We start from the raw sequence: 17,953 nt of genomic DNA, 5'->3' as shown, positions 1-17,953 counted from the left end.
AACATCATACAAATATTTTTAATTTAAAGAATGAATTAGAGATTACTCGCTCTCAAGCAAGATCACATCAATTTGTTCCATTGTCGAGCAAGGTGTAGGACATGATGGAGTAGCAAGCTAGTGGATGAGCATAGATGGATAAGAAAGGAATACAAAGTAAGTGAAAGTGATCCTCAAGGATTGGCTCCTCAAGAGTACCCAAGCCAGGGAAAGATAGCCATATGAAGCAAGTTTTGGATAAGCAATATAATAAATGAGCAAGATAACATATAGGATAAGCAGTGGAAGCTACTAAGTGAGATAACATATAAGATAGTCAGTGGAAACAAATAAGTGAGATAGTATGAAAGTGTATATCCCAAAAGAGTGGATATGCCAAGAGGCTTATGACAACCATGTTTTTCTTTATATGATCAAGACCAAGGAGTGAATTGGATAGGATAGTGATAGGATAGAGCAATAAGAATGAGGGTTAATATGTAGGCTACAATTGAATGAGAAAGATAATAGAGAGGTTGGTGGATAAGACAACCAATATGCAAGGATAGCTCAACATTGTCAAGATCAAAGAGAGAAGATTGAAGATGGAAGTGTTGGAAATAATCAAGACTAACAAGGTTACTAAGAGGGGAGGGGTGAATCAGTAACCCTAAAACTTTAATTCAATTTTTGCATAATAATATTTTTACCATTCATCCATCTAATCTACTGTATGCATGAAAAGATAAACATTTGTAACACATGAACACACAGATTTGGTGACCCAGAAACCTTCCAATTAGAAAGTAAAACTAGGGTGGGGATGATACCCACAAAACTTCAATACTGCAGCATAAAGTTGGTCGGTTAAGGCTTACAATGATCACTTCTGATGATCTGCCCTATTAGGAGCAAGTAGGATTGCTAGATCCACCTTGTTAAAGGATTTACAAACATACAATGAAGTATGCACTCTGTTAGGAGATTTACAAAAGATTGTTAAGTCTACCTTGTTAAAGGATTTAGAAAACTGATTCACCTATTAGGATGAAGCAGTGGATCTGATTGCAACTGATTGCTGATAAGATCCTTTGTGCTCTGATCACCTGATGTGACAGATATATCCTTTCTGCATCAATGTTGACCTTGTTGTATTCCTTTGTTCTACTAGTGATTCACTTTCCCTCTTCTCAAATTATTGCAACACATCATAACCATCCATATTCAACATCTCATCATTTCAAATGATATATACCATTCCAATATTTACACTGGCAAGGTCGGCCAAACACAAGTGAACAAATATTATTGAGTCGACCAGATGGTAGAAAACTCGGGTTCCACAAACTGACTCGGTGACCTTCTGATACTCGGCATCCACTATAATACTCTGCATTATCATGCACTCGGTAAGAGTAGAGGCACGGTCCATACTAATCATTCTAAGTAGCTTAGAACTCGATAACCATTGGTGACTCGATGAATATTGTGCCACTCGATAGAAACTGAATCCATTGATAACCTTCTTCACTTGGTAAACACTGATTTCTTCATTTAATTTGTTTACTCAGTAATCATTGATTCCTTTGTTTACCTTGGTCACTCGGTAAACACTAAGTTCTTTGTTTACCTTGATCACTCGGTAAAAACTAAGTTCTTTGTTTACCTTGATCACTCGGTAAACACTAAGTTCTTTTGATGACTCGGTGAGCACTGACTGCTTGGGGAACATTGTTCTGCTCGGTAACCACTAACTGCTTGGAGAACACTGTTCTGCTCGGTAACCACTGTTCTGCACGGTAACCACTGTGAACTTGGTAAATACTGCTGAGCTGCCCATATGCTCAGTTTCCAAAGGAATGCTTGGTATCAACTGTTTACCTGCGAAATTTATAAGGTAACCACTGAATGCTCAATGTGAATTGTAGACTAGGTGATGAGCTCGGTAATCATTCATAATCGAATAAGTGTTGTGACTAATGACAAATATATCATAATTCCAACAATCTCCCCCTTTGGCATTAGTGACAAAAACACTTATGAGCCAAAACTTATATACAATATCTGACATACTGACAACTGATTCTGCTGAATTTACATGGCTTCCTTACATATGACTCTCCCATACAATATACACGAGCTATATGACTTTTATTAACAGTATCTCTTTGTCTGTTTTGTACATTTATCTCACCAATAACTCTTTCTGAGTATCTCTTTCTCCCCCTTTTTGACAATAATGCCAAAAAATAAAATAAAAATGTATTTACATAGAAACACCAAAATGTGAGATAAACTTTGAATGTACCTGAAGAATGAGTGCAGAGTCTTGTCCCAATTCTCTTGCAGGATTTTGCATGTGGATAGAGCTATTTGAACTTCTGCAGAGAGTTCAATCACATGGTTTGCAATGGAGAAATTGTTGTCATGGATCAATGTTTTTGAATGGGCAATGTGCTTTTGCATTGTGTCCATGATGGGAAGGATCATATTCTGAATATCTAACAATGTAGATCGGATCCTTGACTCTTCTCTCAGCAATTTTGCTTATTTTTCTAACAAAAATTTGATTCTGAGGTGATGAGATGAGGTTGAACTGGAGTCAAGCTTCAGGTTTTGTGCGCTTGCCTTCAGATCCTCATCTATCTTATTCAATTGTTCTCTTATCTCCTTAGTATAATCAGTAACATCACAAAGCTTAGCAAAAAGAGATGTTACATTATTAAAAGAATTTTCAATGTTGGCCAAAATTGTGGTTAATTCAACCTGTTTTATTGCTATGCGTTGAGCAATGTGCTCAAGCACCTTATTATCAAATTTATTTTCTACCTTCTCCATCAATTTTTCTTGACCGGAGGTATCCTCATTGAATTTATTGACTGCCTCTTCTAATTGTAGCAAAATGTGTTGAGTAGAATCTACATCAATACCTATAGCCTCTGTAATTATATTTTTCGCTTCATCAATAATTTTAAACTCTCTATCTCTCTCATTCCTTAATTGTTTCTGCTTTGCCTTTAGTTCTATGCGCTGACTGAGCAGTCTTAGTTCATCAACTGAAGCAGTATCCGTATCTATCTTTGGAATGACAATTTCAGTATCCAAGTCTACATCCTCATCAATTGTCTTGCCTGTAAGCAGAAGTTTTAATGGAGTCTTTGGTTTTTCTGCTGTACTAACATCTTTGTCTTTGAAAACAGAGACAATGGTTGATGAGGTTGGACTGTCTGTCAAAACTGGAATAGGACCAACTAAAGGAAGACTGAGAGAGGGGCTAAATGTATCCAAAATTGATATACTTCCTAGAATTGATGTGCATACCGAAATATTTACAATTGAAGAGCTTACTGGTGCAAAAATTGGTGCTAATGTAGCTGAAGTTGACAAAATTGGAGAGCAAACTAGAAAACTTATTGTACATACTGCAGGAGTAATAGATACTTCTGATGTGGTGACTGCTGCAGTGGATGACTCAGTAACTGAAGAAGTTGCCTGCAGCTCGGTAGATGAAGTTGAGGTATGCAGCTCGGTAGATGAAGTGGTAGACACTTCCATTGATGATACCTAGAGCTGAGATGTGGCAGGTGCAGATGATATATCTGATGTAGATGCCAAACCTGCTGAAGCTGACTCCAACCTTGATGATATCACAGTTTTAGGTGGAGAGTGAGGAAGGGATGCAATAATTACTGCTGCAATTTTCACCGGATCATCTTCCTCCTTATCTGCCTCTTCAGCTTCTTCCTCCTTGTCTTCTTCCTCTTTATCTTCCATCAGTGCATGCAGCTCTCCTGGTGAGACTGTGACGGATGGAGTGCTATCAAGCTCATCATCCTTGATTTCTACTGGGTCTACATTGGGCTTATGTAGATGATAGATGTTTTTCCACATGTTTGTAGCATCATTTACAACATGTTCAATGTCTTTAATCAAAATCAAACAAGTGTGGAATCTGATCATCATTTTACCTTCATGGTTTTTCATTTCAGCTTTTACTTTTGCTCCAGTGAGACTTGGTCGGAGATTCTTCAGAGATTGCTCATAAATATCTTTTACCGTTTGGGTGGCTAATTCCCATCTCGGTTGCAATCTCTCCAATAGTTCTTTTGAGATTTGAGGGGCAATCTGGTCTGGGGAGTATTTCCATTTACCCATCTTGCTGAGTACCAGTTTCTCAATCTACATTTTCTCAGCATCAGTTCTAGTTTCAAATTTCAATGCTTTGAAATTTGTGATGCTAGCTCCTTCCTCCAATTGTTTGAGCCTTTGCTCGAATGTGGGTGCAGGCCTAACTAGTATAGGTTCCTGCTTACCTTTCTTGGTTCTTCTGGTGAATATTGCAGTAGGCTTCTTCTTGGGTTTGGTAATGATTACCTTACCTTTCTTCTTTGGATGTTCCTCTGTAGATTCTTCTTCTCCTTCTTCTTCACCTTCTTCTTCTTCTCCTCCTCCTTCTTCTTCTCCTTCTTCATCTTCACCTTTTCCCTCAGTGAGCATAAGAGGACCGGTAGAAGTTTTCAATTTGGCTATTTTCCTCTTACCCTTACTTATGGCCTGTGGTAGCTTGATTTCAAGCTCAATTCTAGCCTTAGCTTCTTCATAGGTTCCAAAAATTTGTTGCCTAGGGTCTACTGGCTCATTTACCAGTGCTTCTATAATGTCTCTGGCTTCATCAATAATTACCTCATAAGGAAGAGGTTTTACCCATGCAACTCGGGGTCTGACTGCTTGAATGTATACCTTGTCACAGTCAACCATGAAGCACACATCATCTTTGCAGTCCTCAACAAGCTTAGGAGATATTCTAAATCTGTTATTCATCCTTTCTTTGAAGTTTTCAAAATAATTATCCATAATACTATCAAAATTTTTACCCATCTCTGCTACAAACTCATTTATTTGATACAAAACTGGAATATCTTTTCTCCATACAATTGTACCTTTTGAAGGGAAAAACTTTTGTACATAGAAAAATAAACAAACTAACAAAGAACCAAATTTACAAGAGTTGGTTTTTGAGGTCCTTATATTGTCCATGTTTTTATTAAGTTGTTTTAGCAGCACATCTGCTAGATCAAACTCCATATTTTTCTTTACAACCTTATAGGCTAAATCTACGGCCTCACAGGGCACGCTATTCAATCTACTGGAACTATACATCTCAATTAAATAAATTCTGAATCTTAACTTTGCATCAAATACATTGTTAGGTTTTAATCCTCTGCCATCCCATTCGGCTAGGGTTAACTTCTGAAGTTCATCCCAACTTAGGGTTTTAGTTGATTTTGATTTGCTTAACATTGGCAAACCCGTGATCTTATGTATCATCTTCTTTGTTATTAAGACGGGTTGCTCTAACCACAACTGACCATTATGCACATAGCTTAAAATGTATCTTATCCATTTCATTTGGAAGTTCCTTGGCATGTGTGGGATATGGGTCAAACCTTTGGTTTCCAGATGTTTGAACTCGGGTTTGAGGGTTCCATCCACACACAACTCGGCTAGGGCATTATCCATATCTAGTGTCCCTATTTCTTGAATAGTGCATTTGAAATGAGTACGAATGTCGTTTATAAGTAGTACCTTTGGTGGAATTTTTGATTGGGCTCCACGTGGGTCGAGCGATTCAGCTATGGCGGGAACGAGCTTGAAACTAGGTGCTTTCCATTCTACTCCCTTCACAAGCATTTCAGAGCCTCTCTTTGCCTTGCAGATGCCATTGCTGCTCGGTGAGTGAATGATTTTGTTAAACAAATTCTTCGCTGGAAAATCACTTCAAATCGCTTGAACTCACTTTCGCACTCTTGGAAACTCTTCTCTCTGTATATTCTAAATTCGCGGTGAAAAATGAGATCAAACTCTGCCTTTTTGATGAAAAATTTGCCATTAATGCTCGGGTACGAAGGTAGATGAGATGACCTAGGGTTTGTCAGACAGTCACCAACTTGCTCGGTAAACCTTGCAATTTGGTAAACAAACAAAACCTTTCACATTATCGACCTAACTCGGTTAAGTCTGAAACCAACCTTGCTCGGTAGATGCACCACAGTGAACTATGTCTTGTATCTGAAATACTGATTTGTCATTTGCACTTCTACATTCTAGAACTGCTTAGGATATTGATTGAAGATGCAGTCCCTGATCCCCTTTTGATGAGTCTAATTAGAAATGGTGGAGTCACCCATTTTTTAAGTGACATAGCCATTATTTGAATTTTTTGGCTCGGTAGATTTTGGTATCCACTATTGTCTCATCTATTTTCGAATGTTGTCAGCTCTGGCTTTCTTTTCATCTTCAATTCTTCCTATATTCATGCAATTCTTGGATATATGACCAAGTTCGGTACATGTATAACATCTTATAGTAGTATTTTTTTTCTCTTAGGTGATGCCTTGCACAGTTTATTCCAATGTGTCCATATTCTCCACAATAGTGACATCTACACCAAGTATTGTAGTCCCAACCAAATAATGCATTGACAATTTGTTCTGCTGGATTGAATGATTTAGATCTACATTCAGATGCCTTATGACCTTGTTTCTTGCATTTGTGACATTTGCCCTCAAACTTTGGTTTCTCTTTGCATTCATTTGCTTTGTGACCATGTTGATTGCAATTGTAGCATTTACCATTGAATTTTCTTTTACCATTGCTCCAACATCTGTTAGATGTATGACCTAACTTACCACAGTGATTGCAAGTAGGTTTTTGATTCTTTTGGGTGCCCTGTTTGGAAGATTCACTTTCTTCATTGTAACCAAGGCCTGCTTTACCTTTTTGTCTATGAAGATTCTGCTCACTTTGCAAATTCAATTGATCCATATTTGCTTGAGATTTTATCATCCTTTCATTGACTTGTTTTTCAACATTTAAGTCATTTTTCAAACTTTCATTGATTTGTCTTTCAGATCTCAAATCACGTTGTAAGCTTGCATTGATTTGTCTTTCAGTGATTAAATCATTTCTCAAACTTTCATTCTCAAATCTTAGATTCATAATTTCTTCATTTGCATTAGATAGTTGTCCTATAAGATCTTCATGTTGAAGGGATAGATTATTTCTTACCTCTAAGTCTTCATTTGCCTTGTTTCTCTGTTCCAAAACTTCACATAACCTGATGGATTGGACTTCTTGTTCTCTTTTGAGCTTTCTTACTTCTTCCTGCAGAGAACCATTCTTTGCTAGGAGTTCCTTGATTGCTTCATTAGCTTCATTTGAACTGCTTGATGGTAAAAGGTCTTCAATCCTTTCTTCAATATACTGATGATCATTCATTTGTCTTGCAAGTTCCTTCCTTCTTTTCAGAGATTGAGAAAGATGCTCCTTTGCTTCATTGAATTGAGTCATGGCCAATTCCAGATCTAGCTTTTCATTCTCAATAGATTTGTCAAGTCTAAATATCTCCATTGTCCTTGATCTTTGCTCAAGCTGTCAAACTTTTATCCTAAGAACCACAATGCTCTGATACCAATTGTTGGAAATAATCAAGACTAACAAGGTTACTAAGAGGGGAGGGGTGAATCAGTAACCCTAAAACTTTAATTCATTTTTTGCATAATAATATTTTTACCATTCATCCATCTAATCTACTGTATGCATGAAAAGATAAACATTTGTAACACATGAACACAAAGATTTGGTGACCCAGAAACCTTCCAATTAGAAAGTAAAACTAGGGTGGGGATGATACCCACAAAACTTCAATACTGCAGCATAAAGTTGGTCGGTTAAGGCTTACAATGATCACTTCTGATGATCTGCCCTATTAGGAGCAAGTAGGATTGCTAGATCCACCTTGTTAAAGGATTTACAAACATACAATGAAGTATGCACTCTGTTAGGAGATTTACAAAAGATTGTTAAGTCTACCTTGTTAAAGGATTTAGAAAACTGATTCACCTATTAGGATGAAGCAGTGGATCTGATTGCAACTGATTGCTGATAAGATCCTTTGTGCTCTGATCACCTGATGTGACAGATATATCCTTTCTGCATCAATGTTGACCTTGTTGTATTCCTTTGTTCTACTAGTGATTCACTTTCCCTCTTCTCAAATTATTGCAACACATCATAACCATCCATATTCAACATCTCATCATTTCAAATGATATATACCATTCCAATATTTACACTGGCAAGGTCGGCCAAACACAAGTGAACAAATATTATTGAGTCGACCAGATGGTAGAAAACTCGGGTTCCACAAACTGACTCGGTGACCTTCTGATACTCGGCATCCACTATAATACTCTGCATTATCATGCACTCGGTAAGAGTAGAGGCACGGTCCATACTAATCATTCTAAGTAGCTTAGAACTCGATAACCATTGGTGACTCGATGAATATTGTGCCACTCGATAGAAACTGAATCCATTGATAACCTTCTTCACTTGGTAAACACTGATTTCTTCATTTAATTTGTTTACTCAGTAATCATTGATTCCTTTGTTTACCCTGGTCACTCGGTAAACACTAAGTTCTTTGTTTACCTTGATCACTCAGTAAAAACTAAGTTCTTTGTTTACCTTGATCACTTGGTAAACACTAAGTTCTTTGTTTACCTTGATCACTCGGTAAACACTAAGTTCTTTGTTTACCTTGATCACTCGGTAAACACTAAGTTCTTTTGATGACTCGGTGAGCACTGACTGCTTGGGGAACATTGTTCTGCTCGGTAACCACTAACTGCTTGGAGAACACTGTTCTGCTCGGTAACCACTGTTCTGCACGGTAACCACTGTGAACTTGGTAAATACTGCTAAGCTACCCATATGCTCGATTTCCAAAGGAATGCTCAGTATCAACTATTTACCTGTGAAATTTATAAGGTAACCGCCGAATGCTCAGTGTGAACTATAGACTAGGTGATGAGCTCGGTAAGCATTCAGAATCGAATAAGTGTTGTGACTAATGACAAATATATCATAATTCCAACAGGAAGAATTACACACGATGCTTGTTTACCAGGTTTTCATCAAGGTACTTATGCAAGGTGCCACAAGAAGTGGTTTTCACTATAGGATAAATTTATTTATCTTTACGTTGCTACCAAGGTTCCTATTACCGAGTTTTCACCAAAGCACTTATCCTTTTTTTTTGTCCTTTTTAATTTATTTTTTATTTTTTTGAAATAGGTCAAGCTTTTTCAAGTTAGATAGTGCTCCTATAGGAAAGATAAGTCATGATAAGCCAAGACCATAGATAAGTATGCTCAAAGATGTTTATAGGGTTAAGGAAGAGAGATGGGAGTAGGATAAGTATATGGAGGATAAGAGAGCATACCTTGGAAAGCTAGAAGGAATATGGATAGTAGAAAAGAATAGGTTTGAAAATATTGCATAAGGGTAGGTGAAAAAGTGACAAAGATCAACATCAACACACACCTTGAAGGGTGATGGAGTGACGAAGAGAGCATGGAGGAAATAGTTTGAGGTTTAGACGTATGAGGTAGCAGAATAATTTTGGAGGAAGATGGAGTGGAAGCCTTCAAAAGCTTTTGAGGAATATGTTTGGAAGGAAATGGAGTGGAAGCCTTTAGAAGCTTGAATGTCAACTTAGATTATGTCTAATATTCAAGTCTTTCAAGAGAGACTTGGGAATCCATATAGCTTTAGATTTTTCTTTGGATGCTTTAGAAAACATTTCTTCAATAATGGGTTTAAGAACCCATAGTTGCTTTGATTTAGCTCTTTGGGTGGTGGACGTTTGTGGTCTCTTGAATAATTGTTCTTTCTTTGTATTCACATGTTGATTAGATAGGACATAGTGATCTTCATTTGTAAATGGATTCTTGTGTTTGTTCTTAAGTTGATTCCAAAAGACTTGGGATTTTTGGATGAATAAGGAAGGTATGATTGGTTTAGATGGATAGATTGATGTGAAAATTTCAAGGATGTGTATCTTTTTTTATCTCGGGGTATAATATGAGAAGTAGGGGATGAGCTAGGAGTGAAAGTAGGAGATGGAGCAACTTATGGTCCCGATATGGATGAAAGCTTGGAAGGCTTTAATTTGGATGGATAAGGACCAAGGATAGATTTGAGAGATGCAAATGGATAGTGAGTAGGTATATCAACATCTTTAGAGTGAGCAATGTGACCATGGCTATCAATAGACTCATGAGTAGCTATGATAGGAGCAACACCTTTGATAGGAGCATTTGAAGCTTGAACATGGTTTTGAAGTGGATATGGAGATGTAAAATATGAGGGGACACTTTGATCTTGACAAGTTTCTTTGGATAGTATAGGCATGGTGATTTTTTCTTGATCTTCAATAAGCTCAATGGAAGTAGTGGAAGTGGTATCTTTGTCGTACTTAGGATGTGGGTAAGGCATATAATATGGAAATATGACATTATTAAGGAAATGAAAGGGTGCTTGATCTTGATCTATCTTGAAAATTATAGCTTTAGCCTTTCAAGAGTTCTCTTGACATGGAGCCGCTTCTAAGGACAGGGGAGAATGTGAGGTGTGCATGGTAGAATATTGAAGAGATAGTGAATGATTAGTTGAAGTGGGAATAGTAGGCATAGAATCACATAAAGGTTGATGATCTTTAGTATTAGTAGCATGGAAAAGGTCTGCAACCAAGTGTAGATTACCTTGAGTTTCTTTTAGAGGTAGCCCTTGAGGATACACGTAGTGAATATGGAGAGCATTAGGTTCTTTATTTGATGGAGGCATGTTAGAAATATTTGAAGTTTTAATAGGTTCATGAGTGTTGAAAGAAGTAGGGGTGTCAAGGAGACCACTATTAGACATAGGTTCATCAACACGATCTTGCTCAAGAGAACTATCCTCATCACATGAGTCATTAAAGATATCAACAATTTTTTCATCAATAAGATCTTGGATTTTATGTTTCAGCTCAATGAAATATAAAGTACTATTCTCATTATGTTGATGATGAGCACAATAGATATCCAAGAATGGGTTTCCATATGAGCTAGACTTAGGCAATGTGACGAGCTTATTGCCAATAAGTGTTTGCAAAATGTCATCATAAGAATCTTCCAAGAGAGTAATATTCCTTTCGAAAGCATGTCTATAATAATTTTATTGGTTCTCAAGTGAAAAACACACATCCATGTCTTCATCATATTGGTCAAATATATTCTTGTCATGAAAGTTTGGCATATGCTCCAAGGAGCTATTACTTGCTTGTTTTGCAAATAGGTCTTTATATCCAATAGATGAAGACAATTGATGTCTCAGAGAAGATAATGTAGACCTAGAAGGATATGACCTAGGTGTATATTGAGAGCTTAAGGGAAGCTCATATGATGATTCCATTCTTTCCTCTAACCTTTTCTCAATTTTGGACTTTATTTCTATCATGCACCTAATGAGATGAAGGTAAGCAAGATCGTCTATTTCTTCTATTTCCTTGTATTGAGTGTACAAGTATTGAAACTCTTTAGTGGCATGGAATAAATCGTGATCATTTAGACTTAGTTGAGGTTTGGTAGCACAAGGCTTGAATCCCATAATAGTAGATATAAAATAAAGCACGAAGGAGACTAGATGAAGCTAATAAGGTGACATGAGATAACTTGATGCCCAAACTAGAGAGGTAGAGTGTTCACTTGTCAAAGAAAGGTACCAACGAATGAGTGACTTGTCAAGATAAGTGTCCAAGAAGCTTACGACACTAGTGACTCAAGTAAAGAGCTAGACAAGAAGCCAAATAGCCAAGTAGATAGATAATGAAAAACAAGTGAACAAATCTCCCAATCAAGGAGTGTAGTCAAGAGATCAAGGTGACCTTTTCAGCAAGAAGAAATTCTTAGTATGCTAGCATAGGCCACGAAGATAGAAAAGAACAAGAATGGAAAGACTAAGAACCATTTTAATCAAGTTCAAGCACTAGAGACATAGAAAAACAAAGTCAAATGATGGAACTCCCCTTGGCCAGCAATGCAAAAAAATGTTTGCACTTGATGTTTTGACTTGGTTCACAAAGTTTGACAACAATTGATAGCATGGCGAGTTTGATGTTCAAAAGAAAGTTTTTTCCAACCAAGATAGTGATACATAGAGTAATCTTCAAACAATAAAGCAAGGGACAAAGCAATCTTGCATGATACAAACATATGCGAGGTCTAAAAAGGAAAACCCTAGAGCTATCATCATGTGTATGTTCAAAAGAATTTCACGGGTCTAGCACATATGAAAACACATCAAGCAATAGCTACCTTAAGGACATAACTTAATACTTAATACCTTGGCCCACAACTTGATGTTCCCTTGACTCACAAATTGTAGTTATCCACATGAATAGATATTGGATTTGTCATGGATGGGTTACCCACATCTAAAGGAACACACATGGTGAGTCAAATCTTGGGGTGATCTAGGTAGTCTACTAGGATCGATCCTTGCACCAAGATATTGAGTGACAAATAAAGGCAACATCTATCTTAGGTTCTTAGTAAGGGATTTCATTCATAGCACTCCTCTTGCTCCTGATACAGGACACCTTATCATATGATAAGTAACAGACCTTGCGAACATAAGAGTACCTTGAACATTCTCTCCTAGTGATTTCCTCATGGTCATAATCCCACAAGGAATTTCATTAGATAAAGACAAGTACTACTTGTATGAAGGTTTTGTGTCCTTGATAGCCTTGAGTTTATAGTGGGTTGGAAGAGCCAGGTTTGCTTGTTCCCAATTAGGTCATTCCTCTTGATCTCTCAAGAGCAGGCCCGCTAAAGAATTCTAAACTAAAAAAAGACAAGTAACACCAAAAACCAAAGTTACAAGGGTTTGCACCAATGAAATACAAGCTTCTAATGCTTTCTCAAGACATTCCAAGCAATTTCATGTGCCCCTTACTCCACCTTGGCATAACAAATGGGTCAAGATTTATGATTCACTTAAAGCTGAAGAGCATACTCTCCTACCAAGTGACAAGCTTTAGTAAAGAAAGTAATTATGTACCTATGCAAAAATGAAATCTAATTTAAAATAGCCAAGCACAATAGACACATGAAAGCATGAAATGAAAAATGAACTTTAAAAAAAAAGGTTAGGGTAGCCCTACAAACACATTAGTAGCCCTTTAATCTTTGACAAGTGTTCTTTTCTTTTGTGTTGGCAAGTAAGTGTGCAACCCCTACAAAAAAACAAGATTAGGGCATACAAATTAAGTAAGACCTGCAACACAAAGTGGTTAGTTTCCTCAAAAATCCAAGTTGTCTTCCAACCAAGCACATGAAAAAAAAGTGCAAACTACTCACAAATGCTCTCTTTTTTACTTTTTGCTTTTGACCTAGTAAAAAAAAATTGATTTGTTTTCTATTAATTCGGCTCCAAAAATAGAAATAAAAAGAAGAGACCCCTACTAAAAACCAGAGAGCTTTCCAAAAAATGCAAGAAATTCAGCAATATCTCTTCATTTATGCCCTAGGGACCCATTTTCCCAAAATAGACCAATTTGTTCAAATCAAGTTATTGAGATCTAATATGACCTCTAAATTCAAAATACAAAGAACTAACCCCCTGCAGAATTTAAAGACCTTTCCAAATATGTAATTTAAAAAAAAAAAAACTTTGATTTGCAATTAGAATTTTTTTTCATGAAAACAAAGAAAAAATCATAACTAACACAAACCAAATCAAATGATCTAAAAACTGGACTAAGAAATGAGTAATCCATTCCCAACCTTAAAATAAATAAAAATTAGAGTAAAACTCCAATTAGTTTAGAAGATATGATCGAATCTTTAAAACCTAGGGTTTTGGCCTTCAAATCAATCTGCACAAGGGTTAGCCTTATAACCAAAGTGAGAACCCTGCAAAATCACTTGATTAGATACAATACGTTGTTGTAAAAAATAAAAAATGAGAAATGAAACTAAAATGAAAGTAAATGGAGCTAGAAACTTGATTCAAGCCCCATAGTGGGTGCCAAAAATATGTGTACAAAAAGTGTCACACTCCTATAAACCATTATTCTTGAGAATGCCCATGAAAGGGAGCATCTCAAGAGGTGACTCATAGCTCTCTATCTATGATGTGAAAAGGCTATGAGAGCAAGAGTGCTAGCATCCAAGAATCACAATGAATGCAAGATCTAAACTAAATGAAATGCAAGAGCTAACAAAAAGAGCTAAGCTAAAGCATAAAGGAAACTAATCTAAAATGTATGTCATAATGCAAGTAGAATGAGAGCTAAGATAAAATGCAAGAATGCTCCAAGTCTCCAAAAGCTCCAAAAGCACCTAGAAATTCCACAACATAACATTAGCTTAGCTTGAGAGACCTAGAATAAAGAATGAAGAGAGAGCCCTCCCTTTTAAAAAAAATGGACGATTGAGATTAAAAGCCAAGAGGGGTTTAATCAAGGGAGGAGAATGAATCTTGAGTGATCCATGTACACAAGAATCTCCACCAATTACAATCAATAGTTAACTTTTGAGAGGGTTTGAAATGTGTGGAGGAGAATTAAAATTATTTTTAAAATAGAAGATTCCTCTCACATAGAAAATTGTGCATTCGTGTGTAGACAAAAATGTCTTTTATATTATTTTAAAATTAAGAAATGATTTATGTGCACGCACTTAGGATAAGTGGGAGTTTTTATTTAATTAAAAGGGAGCATGTTTTTTTAATTAAATAAGAGACTTAGGATATAGTGGTCAAACCGTGGGTTAAAATCAAATAAATAATTTTTTGATGATTTGATGAAGAATAAGCAATAGATAAATAATGCAAAATTGCTATAAAGGGGGCTCATAGTCTAGACGATCATTTTTGGGTGATTACAGTAATCATTGTACAACTTGACACACACTATACTTTCTCACTTATTACTATGCTCAATCATAACTACATTCTTTCATACATTTTCTCGACAATTACTAATACTTAACTTGAACTATTTTGCTTGGCTTCTACTTACATTCCTTAATCTTCTGCTTCAACTCCTTCATTGACCGTGCAATACTAATACTCGGTTAAGCTTATCCATTTGACTTGTTTCAACTCTTAGCTTCATCCATCTATTTTCTACACTTCATGTATTGATTGAACAACCCATTATCTTGTCAAGGACCGACTATTCAAGTGCCCATTGCATTTCCATGATACTTAACACATCTCAACTCAACCTTGTTAGAGAAAAAGGTTAATTTCATTTCATTTATTAAATTACCTTTTCTCTCTTCTTAAGATTTCTCCTTTATGATTTTTTGCATTCAAATTTGATAATTAATTAGTAATTACTAAATGAATTTTACCTCTTAGGCCTTCCCTTTTAGGGTTTTGATCTCCTTCACAAGGATTGATCAATTGTAATTTCATTCATTCTATTTTGCACAAGTAAATTCAATCTTCTTGTTTATCGAGAAAATCCTTCTCTCTTTGCCTTTCTTTCTTCTTTGTAATAGGTTATTTGCATACAAGATATCCAAGGATCTATGAATTTGTTCATCATCAAATTCTACATGGTATCAGAGCCTTGCTTATGACTGTCTGTTCTTGTTTGAAGAAAAAGAAGAACGAGGGTTTGACAAAATAGATCAGGCTTTATTTTTATTTCAATTTTTTTTTTTTTTTTTTGTTTGTGTAGATAGGGGGTCTCTGACAATCAGAGCTCTTTGTGTCCAACCAAACATCACAGTTGGATTTAGAAGATGTCAAAACCCCTATTTTGATATAAAATTTGTCCAATTTGGACATAGTTGATTGGTAAGGCAAAAAAATTGCTCACAAATCTAGACATGCTTCTTGAGGCAATGATTTATTTTTTTATAAAAAGAAATAAATCAAAAAATAAATTAATTTTTTCTCTAACACCCCCCCTCCCCCCTGAAAAGAGAAACATTGATATTCCTTCTACTTCTCACAGATCTTCTTCATCATCATCCTTTTAGTTAGACGATAAAGATACAAAAAAGGGTCATGCACTGTGTGCAACTATTATTCCTCATTCTTCTAGATGGGTACTAAATTTAGATGCTTCACACCATATGACATCTTCTCAGGATTTGTTCTCTTCTTTTGAGGCTTCTCCTACTCCACACATTTTTATGGGGAACAACATTGTTATGACTGTATGTGGGAAAGGTTCTATTGACATTGATGATGGTACATTTCATGATTTACTTTGTGTTCCATCTCTATCCTCTAACCTTCTCTCTATTTATTAGATTAGACATAGTGGGACAGGGAAGACAATTGAGTTTGCACTGGATTTAGTGCATGTCAGAGATAGTGAGACATGTAATATTATTGCTACAAGGATTGTTGATCATGCTTCTCTTCTATATTCCTTCTCACATTTTGGTCCACCATCTCCACTATTGGAGACTCACTTTTTTTTCACTAGATTCCATTGAGGTGAAGTTAGGTTACTTGAACTTATGTGTTGTTTCTGAGACGAGTGTTGTGACTTCTACACCTCTACCTCCTGTTCAAATTCCATCTCTTGCAAAGGTATACTCTTCAACATTGCCTATTGTTGCAGTTCCAATCATCAAGCCACCTATTGCAGTTGTTGAGGATATATTAGAGGACACACATCTCCTCTCAGATGGTAGATTCAACTCACTTGTTATTTCACCTCCATTAAATACATGAGTTTTATCATCCTTGTCCACTACCTTTGTTTCCTTTAGATTGTAGCCACATTGGTGTGTTCATTGACACAAGAGTTCTTCCATTATTGGGGGGGCTATGGAGTCTCAAGCTTCTATCATGGAGTCTTTCATTGTACTTATGGTCTTGAGAGATTCTCTTGAGACATTTCATTTGTGCATCCTTTTTCTATCTCTTTTTGGAGTGAGTTTTTCCCACTGGGTTTTCTCTATTTCTCCATTTCATAGAGATTTGATTATGATTGGGTACCTCATAAGGCCTTGTTGTCGGGACCCAAGTTTGCTTTTTGCATTGCATTGTAGTTTCCTTGCTCTTTCTGCATTGTCTGTAGCTACATTGTTGCTCATCTTAAGGGGGGGTGTCAGAGAAAAATGTTAATTAAATTAATTTTTTAAATTACATTTTCTCCTTTCTTAAGATTTATCTTTTGTGTTTTTTTGCATTCACATTTGATAATTAATCAGTAATTATTAAATGACTTATACTACTCAGGGCTTCCCTTTTAGGTTTTGATCTCCTTCATAAGGGTTGATCGGTTGTAATTTTATTCATTATGTTTTGCACAAGTAAATTCAATCTTCTTGTTTGTCGAGCAAATCCTTCTCTCTCTACCTTTCTTTCTTCCTTGTAATAGGTTATTTGAATACAAGATATCCAAGGATCTATGAATTTGTTCATCATAAAATTCTACAAACCTTTCATTGGGTTCTTCTTTTCAATTCCTCTTCATCAATCAAATGATATGGCACTCTATGTTGTTTGTAAATGTCTCTTTAGTGGGTTTGAAACCCTGTCTTACCAATAGGTTTGACATCAATGATAACACACTAATTGCTCCAATTGTAGTTTCCAACAATCATTAGAAAAAACATAACTAAGAAGGTGTTTAGTTTTACACCAATCTTACATTTACTATAACAACTCTTATTTTTCATTAACTTAAATAATTACCTATTATACGTACATACATATTGTTAACTTGTTAAATCAATTTGACAATAGTTTATATATATATATATATATATATATATATATATATATATATATATATATATATATATATATATATATATATATGAATGATAGGTCATGGGTCGAAGCCTAGATTAATTATTATTTGTTAAAGTTAATTATTATTATGTGTTCAACTCAAACTGAAGACCTCCTGCATGAGATGTCACAAGTTACTATTGTGTTGTAGACTCTTGCTTACTTAAATTATTTATAAGTCCTTGACTATACATGTACGCAAGGAACTAATATTTTGGTTGCCCTTGTCAATTAATTTTCATAACCCAAATTATTGCACTTCTAAAGTTTGAAAGCAAATTTGTTTTAAAATTAATTTATAATCAATGATTTATCA

Source organism: Cupressus sempervirens, chromosome 11 (genome assembly GCF_028749045.1).
Source record: "Cupressus sempervirens isolate cs-2001-9-10 chromosome 11, ASM2874904v1, whole genome shotgun sequence".
Classification (NCBI taxonomy): Eukaryota; Viridiplantae; Streptophyta; class Pinopsida; order Cupressales; family Cupressaceae; genus Cupressus; species Cupressus sempervirens.
This window is presented reverse-complemented; position numbering follows the sequence as displayed.